Below are 16,908 nucleotides of genomic sequence, written 5' to 3'. Positions count from 1 at the left end.
GCTGGTCACTAATTTCGCTAAAAAAGCCTTTTTTGAGTGGAATTTGACGATTTTAAGGGTCCAGGTCCACTAGGGGCGTATATATACTTAAAAAAAGGGTTTTCATCATCCGGGAAGATTGGGATACCAAGAAGAAGGCCTAGAAGCACAGAACAACTCCGAAAAAGAAGATCTTGTTTTCAACTTGTGATTCTTTGAATTAGTTGTAACTTTGGATGCTCATTTTCGTTCTTGTTGAATCTAGATCTCATTTATTCGTACTTTGATTATTATTTAGTTTATTAAGACCTTGTTTTATACCATGCTTTCATTGGAACCCATGGTGACGATGAGTTCGACTATGGGCTAATCGTTGTCATGGGGTTCTAGCGGAATTACTTATGGATTATAATAGTTAATTGTTTCGATATCTTGGTGTGTGGTGATTGATTGATATCCTAGTATTGGTTGTGCTTATTCGTCTTATGTGCGTAGCTAACATATAAGATAGCGTGTTAATCTCTATTGAAGCGACAGTGAATATATAGGTTTAGAACTTGCCATGCTAGCATAGGTTCATGTATGTGTATGCATGATTCGTAGGTAACTCTAATCGTTTTACTTGCCCTATGTAATCATTATGGATAACTTATGCTTAAACCGTTATGTTGTCAAATTCTATAGACATATAGGGTCTCAATATAATTGGTGCCTATTCAGCTTCTATCTCTTTTGTGGATGTCTGGTAGAATGGTACTCGTGCAACAAAAGTTGGCGTTTATCACTTTCGTGTTATCTGATTAGTGTCATCACCATCGCATGCTAAGGTTAAGAACAATAAGGCTATTGAATGAAGTATTTAGTGAATTTAGAATCCCATGTTTGTCATATATATTAATTCAACCATTCTTGTTCTCTTAGTTATAATTGTTAGTTTAATCTCTTAGTTTAATAAAAATCCAATTTGTTATTTGTCTTAGCATTGAGCGATAACCATACATTGTTGCATAGGTGCATAAATTGAACTTAACCTAAACCAGTCTCTGTGGGAACGAATCTGATTTATATCTTATACTACTTGCGAACGCGTATACTTGCCTGAATATTAGCGCGTGTTTTCGCCCTAACAAGTTTTTGGCGCCACTGCTGGGGGCTCGGTGTTAATTTTTAGTTTATGTGCTTGTCATCAGTGGTCGTTAAAGTTCACTGACTCGGATTCTTTTACTTTCACAGTTTATTTGTTTGTGTTTCAGGTACTCATTACAATGGGAGATCCAGCAGCACGAACGAAAGTCTTGATGGATTTTTCTCAACCCAAGATCAATGACATTTAATCTAGCATTGTCTGGCCAGCTATCACAGCTAATACCTTTGAGATCAAGCCTGGCATAATTCAATGGGTGCAGAATTCAATCAAGACCAGGCAACAACTCCAACTTCAACAACAAACTAATGATGCAGGTCTATCTTCGAATGAAAAATCTGAATTGGAGGAGTTAAGGCTTATGTGCAAAAACCAGGCTCTTATATGCCAAAGCCAGGCTATTTCTATCAAGACTCTGGAGAACCAAATAGGGCAAATTGATAATGTCTTATTGAATCGACCACCAGGAACGCTTTCTAGTGATATAGAAGCCAATCCAGGCAAGAGGGAAGTTGAAGAACAGGTGAACGCCATCACCTTAAGGTCTGGAAAGGTTGCAAGCCCCCAAATTCAGCAAAACGAAGAGCCTGAAAAGTCTCAAGTTCCAGAATCTGAAGTTTTAGCTGAAGAAGATGTGCAGAAGGAAGTAGAGGTGGAACCAAGGAAGACTACTATGGAACACACTCCTCTTGAGGGTAATATAGGGGAGAAACAGATTTATCCTCCACCTCCTTTTCCTAAAAGGCTGCAGAAGAAAAAGCTGGATAAGCAGTTTGAGAAGTTTCTGGAGGTGTTCAAGAAACTTCATATCAACATACCTTTCGCTGAAGCTCTTGAACAGATGCCTAGCTATGCGAAGTTTATGAAAGGTATTCTCTCTCGGAAAGTGAAGCTCGATGACTTAGAGATCGTTGCTCTAATGGAGGAATACAGTGTTGTGCTGTAACAGAAGTTGCCTCCGAAGCTTAAAGATCCTGGAAGCTTCACTATTCCTTGCACCATCGAAAACTTGTCGTTCGACAAGTGTTTATGTGATTTAGGAGCTAGCATCAATCTAATGCCCTTATCTATCTTCAAGAAGCTTGGCCTGCCTGAGCCGAAACCAACATACATGTCATTGCAACTAGCTGACCGTTCCATCGCTTATCCATGAGGTATAGTGGAGGATGTCTTGGTCAAGGTGGATAAACTCTTCTTCCCTGCTGACTTTGTAATTCTTGATTTCGAGGAAGATAAGAAGATTCCCATTATCTTGGGAAGACCATTCTTGGCTACAGGCCAAACTATGATCGATGTGCAAAAAGGAGAGCTTACGATGAAGGTTCATGATCAGAAGGTCACTTTCAATGTGTTCAAGGAAATAAAGTTACCCACAGCTAAAGAGGAGTGCTTTAAAGTAGAGCAAATTCAGGTTTTGAATGCACCTCCATGGAAGAGGAAGTTGGATATGCCATTCGATTCTCTTGGGTTAGCAGAGCTGAAAATTTCGCAGGAGCGTTTTGAACCATTTACTCAAGAAGCTCCCATACTTGAGCTCAATCGACCACCAGATCACTTGAGTTATTCATTCTTAGGTGCACCCCCTAACAAGGGGTTGGGATATATCTTTGATGATGTAGAGGGTAGCCGAACGGATCCTCCAGTGCCTATAGAGGATTCTTCTCATGTGCATTAGGTAGTTGATAGGACTGGTGTTGGTGATGAGCAGTACAGGCGAGTAAATAGGCGTATGGAGGCCATGCACGACATTCACCGTCATTTTGCTGAAGTTTTGACACACGATTTCGGTACTATTTTACGAGACACTAGTGGCGAGGTTGATTGGCCACCTGATCCTCCACCCGACGAGGGTGAATCTCCCGCTAATTAGGTATGCCTGAAATCCTTATTATTGCCTTCAATGAGGACATTGAAAATTTTAAGTTTGGGGGTGATAATGTAAGGATTAGTAGTGTGTGTCCATATAGATTCATTTAGATTCATGTTGCATGTTTAGTTGTAGTTCATTCATATTTTTGTATGATTGTTCATTTAGGACATATTTGTTTATTTTTATGTGATTTCATATAGTTGCATTTGCATGCATATTTAGCATGATCCCTTAAGATGAACTATGATATTTGATAAGTTGATGTTGATTTGAGTGTGGTGATGAGGAATAGAGAGATGTTTAAGTCTTAATGAATTGATTTGCATGCCAGAAATAAATATTTTCACAGAGTCATATAGGGTTGCTTTTGATCTAGATCATGATCATACTTGTTCGTTGTTGAGATTTAATCACTTGGTTATATTTAGAATTTGTGATATTCTCGTAATGACGTAAAAACACTGATTTTTTTTTATCTGGAGAAAAACTTGGATTTCATTGCTAGTTGTTGTAAGGCTAGGCGTCAAATGGCTAGTAGCCGGCTCATATTTTTATGAGTAGTCTAGAGTTGAATGAGATGGAGCGAAACGCACTCATTCAGAAATTGTTGAAAAAAAAGGAAAAAAAAAGAAAAAAGAGAAAAAATAAAGAAAGAAAAAAAGTATGTGTTTATGCATAATTGATCAAGAGTGAGCTCTTTAATACTCGAGTTATTAAGTTCTAGGGGAATTTGTGCCTAGTGACCTAAGGCTTTTATAGTCTGGGATCCGCTAACCTAACTCTCGCTACATGGGTATTATTGTATAAGTCTTTTGGGACCTCATTCATTGCACGATCAAATAAGTATCTTTGTTATGTGTTCAATAATAGTGTGAATCCTTGTATAACTATAGTAGAAAGGAGGTGTTGTGAGTCATAATGCGTTTATTGTCTATTCTGTTTATAAACTTTTGATTGTTTCAATGATAGATACGTTATGCTTATTGATCTAGTATCGAGAGTATATCTTTTCAGCATCCACACACGCACGTTTCTGGTTTGTGAGTTGGTTTGTGGGATTTATTCGAGCTCTGTTTAAAGTTATTGCATTCTTAGAGGCATTGGCTTATTCATTTGGTTATGTTTATTCTGAGGGGATCGATTGTATTATCATTTAGTTGCATTCACATAGTTGCATTCATGCATTAGGTTTATTTTGTAGTTTTGAGTCTGTTTATGCTTGAGGACAAGCATCAATTCAAGTTTGGGGATGTGATAAGTGGATTTTATATCCACTTGGAACGCTTTATTACAAGCTTAAATTGGTGTTTTGGACTCAAGTTGTTGGTATTTTGATGTGTTTTTGTGTTATTGCATTTCAGGTATCAGTTATATGAAGAAAAGAGCTTTTAAAGGAAATATGATGAAAAGTGGTCAGAATTGGAAGCCAAGGCCATTGTCAAGTTGTAGAGAATCTCGTTAGCTTCGCGTGGGCAGTTGAATCGCCTAATTCTGACGAGTAGAACTCAAGTTATGGCCAAAACAAGATTCATCAGAATATTTTCCCAGTCAGTAGATGAGCGCCCGCTCAGCAGAGCTGAACGCCCGCTCAGAGAGCTGAGCGCCCGCTCAGGAGAGCTGAGCGGCCGCTCAGGGCGCGGCTGGTCGCTGATTTCGCTGAAAAAGCCTTTTTTGAGTGGAATTTGACGATTTTAAGGGTCCAGGTCCACTAGGGGCATATATATACTTAAAAAAAGGGTTGTCATCATCGGGGAAGATTGGGATACCAAGGAGAAGGCCTAGAAGCACAGAACAACTCCGAAAAAGAAGATCTTGTTTTCAATTTGTGATTCTTTGAATTAGTTGTAACTTTGGATGCTCATTTTCATTCTTGTTGAACCTAGATATCGTTTATTCGTACTTTGATTATTATTTAGTTTATTAAGACCTTGTTTTATACCATGCTTTCATTAGAACCCATGGTGATGATGAGTTCGATGATGGGCTAATCGTTGTCATGGGGTTCTAGCGGAATTACTTATGGATTTCAATAGTTAATTGTTTCGATATCTTGGTGTGTGGTGATTGATTGATATCCTAGTATTGGTTGTGCTTATTCGTCTTATGTGCGTAGCTAACATATAAGATAGCGTGTTAATCTCTATTGAAGCGACATTGAATATAGAGGTTTAGAACTTGCCATGCTAGCATAGGTTCATGTATGTGTATGCATGATTCGTAGGTAACTCCAACCATTTTACTTGCCCTATATAATCATTATAGATAACTTATGCTTAAACCGTTATGTTGTCAAATTCTATAGACATATAGGGTCTCAATATAATTGGTGCCTATTCAGCTTCTATCTCTTTTGTGGATGTCTGGTAGAATGGTACTCGTGCAACGAAAGTTGGCGTTTATCACTTTCGTGTTATCTGATTAGTGTCATCACCATCGCATGCTAAGGTTAAGAACAATAAGGCTATTGAATGAAGTATTTAGTGAATTTAGAATCCCATGTTTGTCATATATATTAATTCAACCATTCTTGTTCTCTTAGTTATAATTGTTAGTTTAATCTCTTAGTTTAATAAAAACCCAATTTGTTATTTGTCTTAGCATTGAGCGATAACCATACATTGTTGCATAGGTGCATAAATTGAACTTAACCTAAACCAGTCTCTGTGGGAACGAATCTGATTTATATCTTATACTACTTGTGAACGCGTATACATGCGTGAATATTAGCGCGTGTTTTCGCCCTAACAGTAAAAGAAATTTTTGAGAAAGGAGGAGAAACGAGAGAGAAATCGGTTTTTGCTTGAAAGGCTAGGTCACTTGAGATCTCGAAAATTATAAGTATGTATATGTATCGAGAAGTCTAGGTATTTATAGTAAATGTGGGGCCCTCCAAACCCGGGTCAGAAGTTTGGGGTCCACAACACATACTCAATACAACCTGTGGGGCCCTCCAAACCCGGGTCAGAAGTTTGGGGTCCACAACACATACTCAATATATAAACCTGTATATAAATTATTATTTGCAATGACCCTACTTTACATAACCACGGATCGCAACAGGTTAAAGTATGAAAACAAGTCACAACCTTAACTTTTATTACATGATACCAAATCCCAACTAATTTAATTTACAACTGATATGAAATTATTCTTACAACCTTACTATCTCACTACTACAATAAGCTCCTGCTAGCTCGATCAACCATAATCTGGAATCCTAGCTCGAACATTGAACTGTGAAACCTCGCTATCAACTATATCCTTTGTAACTGTAGCATACATAAAAAGATTTGCAAGAGTGAGCTAACTAGCTCAGCAAGTCATATCATTATTCACTGAGGTTAAACAATAATAAATAATATGATTCAAATGAATCAAGTTTCTTGTTAAACAACCAATAGAATTGGATATTTATTTTAAGTTTTTAAAATCAAGGTTAGGCTGCTGATCAGTCACGCACTAACCCCGAGCAAAGCACACAGCATTGCTCTAACTACTGGATCCAAGGCACACATTGGCCTAACTTGACCATTGATATGGTCTGACCACGAATCTGGTCTACACAAAGAAAACTATCTAATTCTAAAGCAGTTCAATATGATAAACAACAGGATTCAATAAAACCTGATCATAATCAATAACAATAAAACTTTTGTATAAAAGCATGGTAAAAATTTATGGTTACTGAAAGGGTATGTCAAAGTACATGAAAGAAGTGGCCTCCAGCCTGCAGGATAATCGGGTATTAGATGAATAATGTTTTTTTTAAAGGGTTTTAAGACTTTGATATCACAAGGTATGGTTAAGTATAAAAGTTTCTGTATGTTTAAAACAATTTTGTTCCAGTATTTGGTATGTGATGGTTATATATTTGTGGAGCAGTATCGTATATGTGTGGTTTAATATTTGGTAAATCAACCAGAAACGGTTCACAAAGAATAAGGCTTACAGCTAAAGATCAAATGATGTGGCTCAGGTTCAAGGCTGAAGGATTCAAAGTATTTCCAATATAAAACAGAGCTATTTTGAGTATTAACAATATGTCACAAGAGAATTTAGAAATATTTGCAATATATCTCGAGAAAGGTTTAGAAGTACTTGCCTTATCATAATCGATTTCAACTTCACTTGTACTTATCTACTGACTCCATTCAACAATCACTCGTCTGCTTTTCTTATGCCTCGCTTCTATTCTCTGATTACTTGCTGTACTTTCTACATGACAATTCTATTTTTTGATCACCTGCTTCCCTTTCTTACGCCTTGCTTATTCTGCTAGGCATTATAAATATCTATCAATATTTAACTCATACGATTCTATTCGACATACACTTCTATCTACCCTTCGTTTCACCCAAATCCGATTAACGGATTGAAAGTTATGCTATAAACAAGTAAACACCGAACATGTAGACCGACAGTCAACTAACAAGTCACATATAGCATATAACACGTCAAATAATCAATGACATATCATTTATAAAGAAGTCTCGGGCTATAAACAGGCTTTTAGGTATTCAAAATGATTTTTCAAACATTTTTCGGAATTAAAACGGGTCGTTAGATCAATTTCAAAGTAATAAACAGGGTTCGGTCGGCCAAATCTGGCTTCAAAACAATTTTATAATAATTATCGAGCCTTGAAATCAATTTAAAATAATATTTTAAAGCTCGAAACTATTTTTTGGAATTTTTAAATCAATTTTAGATAATTAAATCCAATTAAATAATCAATTAAAATTAATTAATAAATAATTAAATCAATTAATCAATTGATATTTAAATTAATTGACTAATTAAATATTTATTTATTAATTAAAATTAATTAATTAAATAAGTCAGATTTATTTCTAAATTTTTAAATCATTGAAAGTATTTTTGGAATTAAAAATGAATTTTATGAAATAAAAATAGAGTTTTTAATTTATTTTTAAAAAGAAAATCCCAGAAACAGGATTTGGAAATGCAACTGAGCAAAAGAAGATTGAAAGCGGGTCGAAAATCAGGGAAACGGGTCAACAGTCGGGTTGCCAAGAACAACCCAGACCCGCCGGAAATTTTGCAGAATCCGGCGAGGTCGGGAAGCTCCGGCGACCTCGATTCAAGCCTATTTCGAATCGTTTCTTTTGATTTATTAGCTCCAATTGATTACACACCACCCCAGCATCTCTGCCAGTCGATTAACATCGAGTAACAACGGCCCAGGCAGCTTTTCCGGCCAAATTCAAAGAAAAATCCGGCGAGCTTAAATAAAATCCGGCAGAAAACTTGAAAAGACAACTCCGTACTTTTCAGGAATCGTTTGTATGATATAAATACATGGTTCGATTGCAAATTTTATAAGGAACACAAAGAACCCATCCAGATCAACTGAAAACCCCTAACAAAGATTTCCCCAAATCGAATTGAAAACATTCAAAGTAATATAAACCCTAATTTCTAAATTCCGAGAATCAAACCCAAAATTAAACATGTTATTGAATTCCAAATCAAGAGTATAATATACCAAAATGATCAGGAAAACAAGCTCTACAACATACAATCATCAAATCATTCAAACAATCATCCGTACAAAAATTCATAATTTAAATTCCAAGAAATTCGAATATAAATAATTAAATATAAAATCACATGATGTTTCTGGGTTGAAATTGATGGAAGATTTGGATTCTAGATTTCAGTAGCTTCGTTTTGAGTATATGTACGCCAAAATCGGATATCGATAACGCCTTCGAATTTGTGTTTGATTATGAAGAACATAATATAATTATCGTATTTTCTCTGTAAAAACTCTGTAAATACTGTTTGCAAATGATTTCCGGTATAAAATAAAATATGGTAGAGGCTATTTATAATTACAGAAAATTAGTATCCCGTTGGATCATTCCGGATATAAAACGGTACGTTTATTTATAAAAGCTGATCCAAATGGTACCGGTTTTCGAGATAATTATCCAAATCAGTACAATTTATACTACGGTCTTGGTCTCAGCGCCTGGTTACACGTATTACGAGGTGATAATTATGATAGTTTAATAAAAAGCTCCCGTTTATCGAAAATACGAGTTTTATTGATTTACCGAAATGAATAATGTATCGAAAATATTGTGTCGGGACCCGCGCAGGACAAACCGTACGCCGGATTGAAAAAGTCGAAACACGGAAAATGCTCGGAATATTGCAATTAGGTTAGGAAGGAGTTCTCGGAAGAGTTTCGGGTTCTAAAAATGTAAAAATGGATAACGATGGTTGGTTCCCGTTTTATAAAATAGATTTTAAATACCCGGAAAAAGATTTTATAAAATCCATATGATTCTTATAAATTCATAAATCAACATAAAAATAATTAGGAAGATATGACAATTATCTATATTTTATTTTGGACATATAAAAATTAAAATACTCAATTAATAATATTTTTAAACATCCAACATATTTAACACTTAACAAATAATTCACAGAATAGATACTGAACAAATATAATAATTATTTAATAGCAAAAATAATTACACGATATATCCAGGATATTACATCCTTCCCCCCTTAAAAAGATTCTGTCCTCAGAATCTCCTAAGAAAATAAATGAGGGTACCTTTCTTTCATATCTTTTTCTAACTCCCAGGTTGACTCTTCAACCTTTGGGTTTTCCACAATACTCTTACTAACATTATTACTTTATTCCTCAATACTTTCTCTCTTTCCTCTAGAATCTCTATTGGACTTTTTACATATGACAAATCTGCCTGGAGCTTTATTGGCTCCTACTCTATTACATGCTTGGAGTCTGGATTATACCTCTTAAGCATTAAGTATGTGAAAAACATTGTGAATTTGCTCCATGTGCGGAGGTAACGACAACTCGTAAACTATTTTACCAACGTGCTTTAAAATGTCAAAAGGTCCGTCATATCTTGGGCTTGGTTTTCCTTTCTTTCCAAACCTCGTTAATCCCTTCCACGGTGATACTTTTAGTAATATCAAATTCCCTTCTTCGAATTCCATATCTTTCCTTGATTAATCTGCATATTTCCTTTGACTATCTTGTGCTGCTATCAATCTTTTCTAGATAACTTTAATAGCTTCCTTTGTCTGCTACACTAATTTAGATCCAAGTACTTTGCGTTCTCTTACTTCATCCCAATATACTGGAGATCCGTATTTGCGTCCCTAAAGGGCTTCATGGAGTGGCATCCCAACACTGGCGTGATAATTGTTGATGTAAGCAAATTCTACCAGAGGTAAATGCTCATCCCAACTTCTTCTAACATCAATAGTACACACGTACAACATGTCCTCGATTATCTAGATCGTTCTTTCACTCTGGCCGTCCGTCTGCGGTTGGTATGGCCGGTTGGTAAGCCGTACTCATATTCAGTCTCGTTCCCAAACATCCTTGAAAATTCTCCCATAATCTTGAATTAAATCTTGGATCTTGACCGGATACGATGGACACAGGAACTCCATGACGAACTACGATTTCCTTTGAGTACTGATTTGTTCGGTGAAAATCTCCTATTTATAGACAGAAAATGAGCTGACTTGGCAAATCTATCCATTATAATCCAAATGGTATCATGATTAACTTTTGTGATTGGTAACCCCAACTATGAAATTCATGGTGATATGCTCCCACTTCCACTCTGGAACCTCTAATGACTGTAGCAATCCACTTGATCTCTGATGCTCTACTTTAACTCTGTTGACATATATAACATCTGCTAATTCATTCCGCAATTTCCTGCTTCATATCTAACCACCTATAATTTCCTTTAAATCTCTATACATTTTGGTACTCCCTGAATGGATTGAATACCTCGAATTATGAACTGCCTGTAAAATTTCATCCTTCAATTCCGTCACTGGTGGAATCCAAATTCTAGAAGAAAGCCTAAGAATACCTTGATCATCCTTTTCGCGTGCACAATTTTTCACCTACTAAATGATTTATATCCTGATCCATTATCTCTTCCTGACACTTCTTTATCTTTTCTAACAATTCTGATTGAAAAGTTATACTTATACATTCTTACTCCTTTTTAGATCATGAACTCTGACCTCCAATTCCAACTGCTAGAATTCCATAGATAATTCCGCTGGTATAGTCTCTATGTTCATTCTCCCTCCTTCTTACCCATCTCTTGCAACTACATTTGCTTTTCCTCGGGAGTTCATACTTCAAACTCTTATGGTCCGTATATATCTTCATCTTTCTCTATACTTATAATATTTCCCAATTTTTCAAAACAAATATTATGGTTGCTTTTAATTCCCAATTGTGAGTAGGGTACTTCTGCTCATAAGGTTTCGGTTGTCTGGATGTATATGCAATAACTTTATTGCTTTGCGTCAACACACATCCTACACCCTTACGAGAAGTATCACTATAAACTACTAAATCTCTCTGATACTTTCAAAGTGATAAAATAGGTGTTGTAACCATTCTTTCATTTAACTTCGCAAAACTTTCTTCACCCTTCTCCATTTCGTATAACCTTCTTGCTTTTCCTGGTTAGCTTCATCCAAAATATTGCAAATTTCAAGAAATCTTGCACAAATTTCTGATAGTAACTGGCCCATGATAAAACTTCTTACTTTTGTTGGTGCTTCTGGTCTTTCTTCATTCATACTATCTTTAAATTTTTCTGCTGAATCCTCTTTTATCTCCTCCTTCCTGACTGTCTATACTAAGAATTATACTTCCTGCCATTAAAGTTTTCACCTGGTAAAATTTTTATACCGCTTCTTTCTTCTTTGATTCCTCAGCTATCATTGTATAGGTTGCATGGTTCTTCTTAAGTAACACAAGTACATATTATCCAGATTCCTCCTTCAAGATTCTACTCATCAAATTTAAATATCACTGGTATATCAGTTCATCCTGCTAACATTTCTAGAATTTTATAACCACAGTACTGAGTTCTAAAAATTATCTTTGATATATCCATAAGTTCAATCTTCACTTGGTAATATACTCAATCTTAAATCAATGTTATAAAAATACCTTGCTTTGTTCATTTAGTTAAACAAATCATTGGTTCGAGGTAACAGATATATGCTCTTGAGAGTAAACTTGTTGAGCTTTCGCTAACACATAATCTCACACTTCCATCTTTCTTATTAACAAATCGTGCCGGTGCACTTTAGGGGGTACGCTAGGTTCAGTTGCTTGTTCTTCTAATTATCTCATGCGTTTGCTCTGGTAACTCTTTTATTTTATCTGGTGCCATTTTGTGCGGGGATTTGGACACTGGCTTCATTTCAGGTGCTAAATCAATCATAAACGCATTTTCTTTATCGAAAGGAAATATTGGTAACTCGTCTGAAAATATATGTTCAGACTGTAAAATCTTCAAGTTCGGTTTGCTCCTGACTCTTAGTTATAATCGTCATAGCACTTATATTTTGGTCACTGTAATCTTAAATCATTCTTAACAGGTCCTCTACCTTCCTTTGTCCTTTAACCTTCTTCATGTTCTTATTTGGCGTCTTCAGAACTATCTTCCATCACGACGGTCTACCTGGGTATCACACTTGAATAGTTAATCCACTCCTTAGAATGATGTCAAATCCTCTTATCTCAAATGATATCAATTCTTCATAACTTATTTCCAGAAATATCAATTCCGCCATTGGTACTTACTTATTTAATAATTGCATGTTCTTAACTTGCTAGCCCTTGAGTCATAATCTTATCAATTTAACAGGGTAATTTATCTGATCAACAAAACCTTGAGAGATATACGATCAAGTTGCTCCCATATCTTTCAATACTTTAACGCATAAGATATCCGCAATAATCATCCACATCATCACATCTATATTCTAAATAACACATTTCTCAGGAAAATCGCAAATTCTCGTTCTCGGAGACGTATTCCTTATTGAAGTAGATCCCCTTGACTCTTGGTGCATCCCTGGCTAGGGCCAGTGATTTGCAATTCTCACCATATGCCCTTGTTTCCTTTCCATGCATGTGAGGTAGATGAGACTTTACCCACTGGGTGTATAATACGTTGATTTTGTTTGAAAAGCTCTCGCAAAAAAAAACAACGGTACAACGAAACAACTAGAAGGATTCATAATTTTAATAAACTTAGAGTTGAAAAGAAAGAAGAAGTAATGATTTGAATATGAATGAGACAACCACATTGGTACTTAAGATGGCCAGTCTTTCATACCGTATGGCATACAGCACATGATTAGGTGGCGTCCCACCCGACTCTTCATCATTCCGACAAAGCGTCTCATTATAACACTGTTTGTCCCAATCAGAAAGCAAAATCCGAGGGGAACAATTAAATTTGAAAGGAATGCAAAATCCTCCGTTTTGATATCACTAGAAAGAATTTGTTAAGAAAAGGAGTTCATACACTTTTAGGAACTTAAAAGGAATATATGCTGAAATGTTGAGGACGAGAATGATACCATTGGTCACTATCCACATTGCACTTGTATTCTTTTTTCGAGCTTGCTCGATTATTTCCCAATTGTATCACATAACAACTTTAGAAGTATGCTAAAATTGCCTTCACAACTAAGCATGATGGTAGATTCTTACTTGTTAAGTCTCGCGTCTGTAACGTCGCACCTACACGTATAATACTTTAACAATTCAATCATAATGGCATTCTTATCAGATAAATTTGAGTTTCCTCTTTTTAATTTGGAATAACCATGAATCATTCAACATAGCGATCATTTTATTAATAATATTCTTCCTTTAGAAAAGTCTGAAAATTTTCTCAATCTTCTTCGATCATACTCAGGCTTCCGTTTAATTAATGAATTCTTCGAATTCTGATAATCCCAGTAATTGGATGAATAGTTACGTCGTACGCTGGTTCTGTTGTTAATCCTATCAGATAATACTTGCACCCACTTCTTTGTAATCGCAGGTTATCTCATTCTCCGAATTAACAATACTGAATCTGAAACAACATCCTTCCAGATAATCCGGGTCCTTTAACAAACAAGAAACTCAATTAGTAACTTGACAACCAAGGTTTAAAACTTATTTTATTCAAAAAGGCCTTTAGAAATTTTGTGAGGAAAATCTTTTTCGAAAACTTGTTAAAAATTTTGAAAATTTTGAAAATCACACCTCCGGTTGTCCTTACTGTATGAGTTGGTTGTTGTCCTTCTTATGACCAGATACCAAGTTAAAGAAACAATCACTCAAGGGTCCGTTCACTTCCATTTATCTCCTTTCCTTCATTGGGGTCTATTATTCTCCGTAAATAAATGAAAACTTCCGCTATCGTTGCACGTTATCTTATTCGTAGCTTCACATTAAGGCTCCCATACTGGTAGTATCCCCGTTAACCCCTTTGTAATCATTAAGTAGAACAGAATATCCAATAGTCAACAAGTCAGCTAATGTCGCATCATCTTGTTAGAATATATATATCATATCATTATAACACCATTTCCTAATTTCGAGAAATCTTCAGATCCCTAATCTCCTCTAACTCTCTCTCTTTAACACTTATCTACTCCATTCCACAAGCTAGTCATAAGTGGCCTAATTACCAATAGCTTCTTGTAATCTGATAGCAGCCATCCTCTAGAACACTTGAATCTTCTTTCTAAACTCCTTTCTCACCTTGATATGTATCTCAATACTCACCATTTACTGCAGCTATCGTGTCCCTTCTCGCAAATGCTGTTATTTCATTGGAAAGGTTTTTAAACTAAGGATATAGAATATAGTATATAGTAAACAGAAAAGATATATTCATGGTTGAATGTTCAAAAGAACAAGAATAAGCAAATGAAGGTTATTGAATAGGTAGTCTCGTATTGAGAAATGATAGAATAGCGCTGAATAACTTGGAGAGGCGCAACTGTCATAACAGAAAGTAATACCGCTAATACTGATGGAAGAACAAGGCGCAAATCGAATCTGGGAGAAGATGATGATCCTTAAATGGAAGGCTCCAAACGATCAGTTGATGCAGGGAAATCATGATCTGCCATTGCCGTTGCCTGGATATCACGTCGCTAGTTAAGAATCCCGAATCACAACACGAACCGTGCCGGAGACCTACTATACAGTCGCACTCAACCTTACGATGACCTATATTTCTATTTCCTATTCCTAATCCTAACCCTTTACCTAATCCCAACAATCTAGGCTTGTTTCAGTGACTTATAACCTGTAGCTCTGATACCAACCTGTGGGGCCCTCCAAAGCCGGGTCAGAAGTTTGGGGTCCACAACACATACTCAATACAACCTATGGGGCCCTCCAAACCCGGGTCAGAAGTTTGGGGTCCACAACACATACTCAATATATAAACCTGTATATAAATTATTATTTGCAATGACCCTACTTTACATAACCACGGATCGCAACAGGTTAAAGTATGAAAACAAGCCACAACCATAACTTTTATTACATGATACCAAATCCCAACTAATTTAATTTACAACTGATATGAAATTATTCTTACAACCTTACTATCTCACTACTACAATAAGCTCCTGCTAGCTCGATCAACCATAATCTGGAATCCTAGCTCGAACATTGAACTGTGAAACCTCGCTATCAACTATATCTTTTGTAACTGTAGCATACATAAAAAGATTTGCAAGAGTGAGCTAACTAGCTCAGCAAGTCATATCATTATTCACTGAGGTTAAACAATAATAAATAATATGATTCAAATGAATCAAGTTTCTTGTTAAACAACCAATAGAATTGGATATTTATTTTAAGTTTTTAAAATCAAGGTTAGGCTGCTGATCAGTCACGCACTAACCCCGAGCAAAGCACACAGCATTGCTCTAACTACTGGATCCAAGGCACACATTGGCCTAACTTGACCATTGATATGGTCTGACCACGAATCTGGTCTACACAAAGAAAACTATCTAATTCTAAAACAGTTCAATATGATAAACAACAGGATTCAATAAAACCTGATCATAATCAATAACAATAAAACTTTTGTATAAAAGCATGGTAAAAATTTATGGTTACTGAAAGGGTATGTCAAAGTACATGAAAGAAGTGGCCTCCAGCCTGCAGGACAATCGGGTATTAGATGAATAATGTTTTTTTACAGGGTTTTAATACTTTGATGTCACAAGGTATGGTTAAGTATAAAAGTTTCTGTATGTTTAAAACAATTTTGTTTCAGTGTTTGGTATGTGATGGTTATATATTTGTGGAGTAGTATCGTATATGTGTGGTTTAATATTTGGTAAATCAACCAGAAACGGTTCACAAAGAATAAGGCTTACAGCTAAAGATCAAATGATGTGGCTCAGGTTCAAGGCTGAAGGATTCAAAGTATTTCTAATATAAAACAGAGCTATTTTGAGTAATAACAATATGTCATAAGAGAATTTAGAAATATTTGCAATATATCTCGAGAAAGGTTTAGAAGTACTTGCCTTATCATAATCGATTTCAACTTCACTTGTACTTATCTACTGACTCCATTCAACAATCACTCGTCTGCTTTTCTTATGCCTCGCTTCTATTCTCTGATTACTTGCTATACTTTCTACATGACAATTCTATTTTTTGATCACCTGCTTCCCTTTCTTACGCCTTGCTTATTCTGCTAGGCATTATAAATATCTATCAATATTTAACTCATACGATTCTATTCGACATACACTTCTATCTACCCTTCGTTTCACCCAAATCCGATTAACGGATTGAAAGTTATGCTATAAACAAGTAAACACCGAACATGTAGACCGACAGTCAACTAACAAGTCACATATAGCATATAACACGTCAAATAATCAATGACATATCATTTATAAAGAAGTCTCGGGCTATAAACAGGCTTTCATGTATTCAAAATGATTTTTCAAACATTTTTCGGAATTAAAACGGGTCGTTAGATTAATTTCAAAGTAATAAACAGGGCTCGGTCGGCCAAATCTGGCTTCAAAACAA

Source organism: Apium graveolens, chromosome 11, assembly GCF_009905375.1.
Source record: "Apium graveolens cultivar Ventura chromosome 11, ASM990537v1, whole genome shotgun sequence".
NCBI lineage: Eukaryota > Viridiplantae > Streptophyta > Magnoliopsida > Apiales > Apiaceae > Apium > Apium graveolens.
This window is presented reverse-complemented; position numbering follows the sequence as displayed.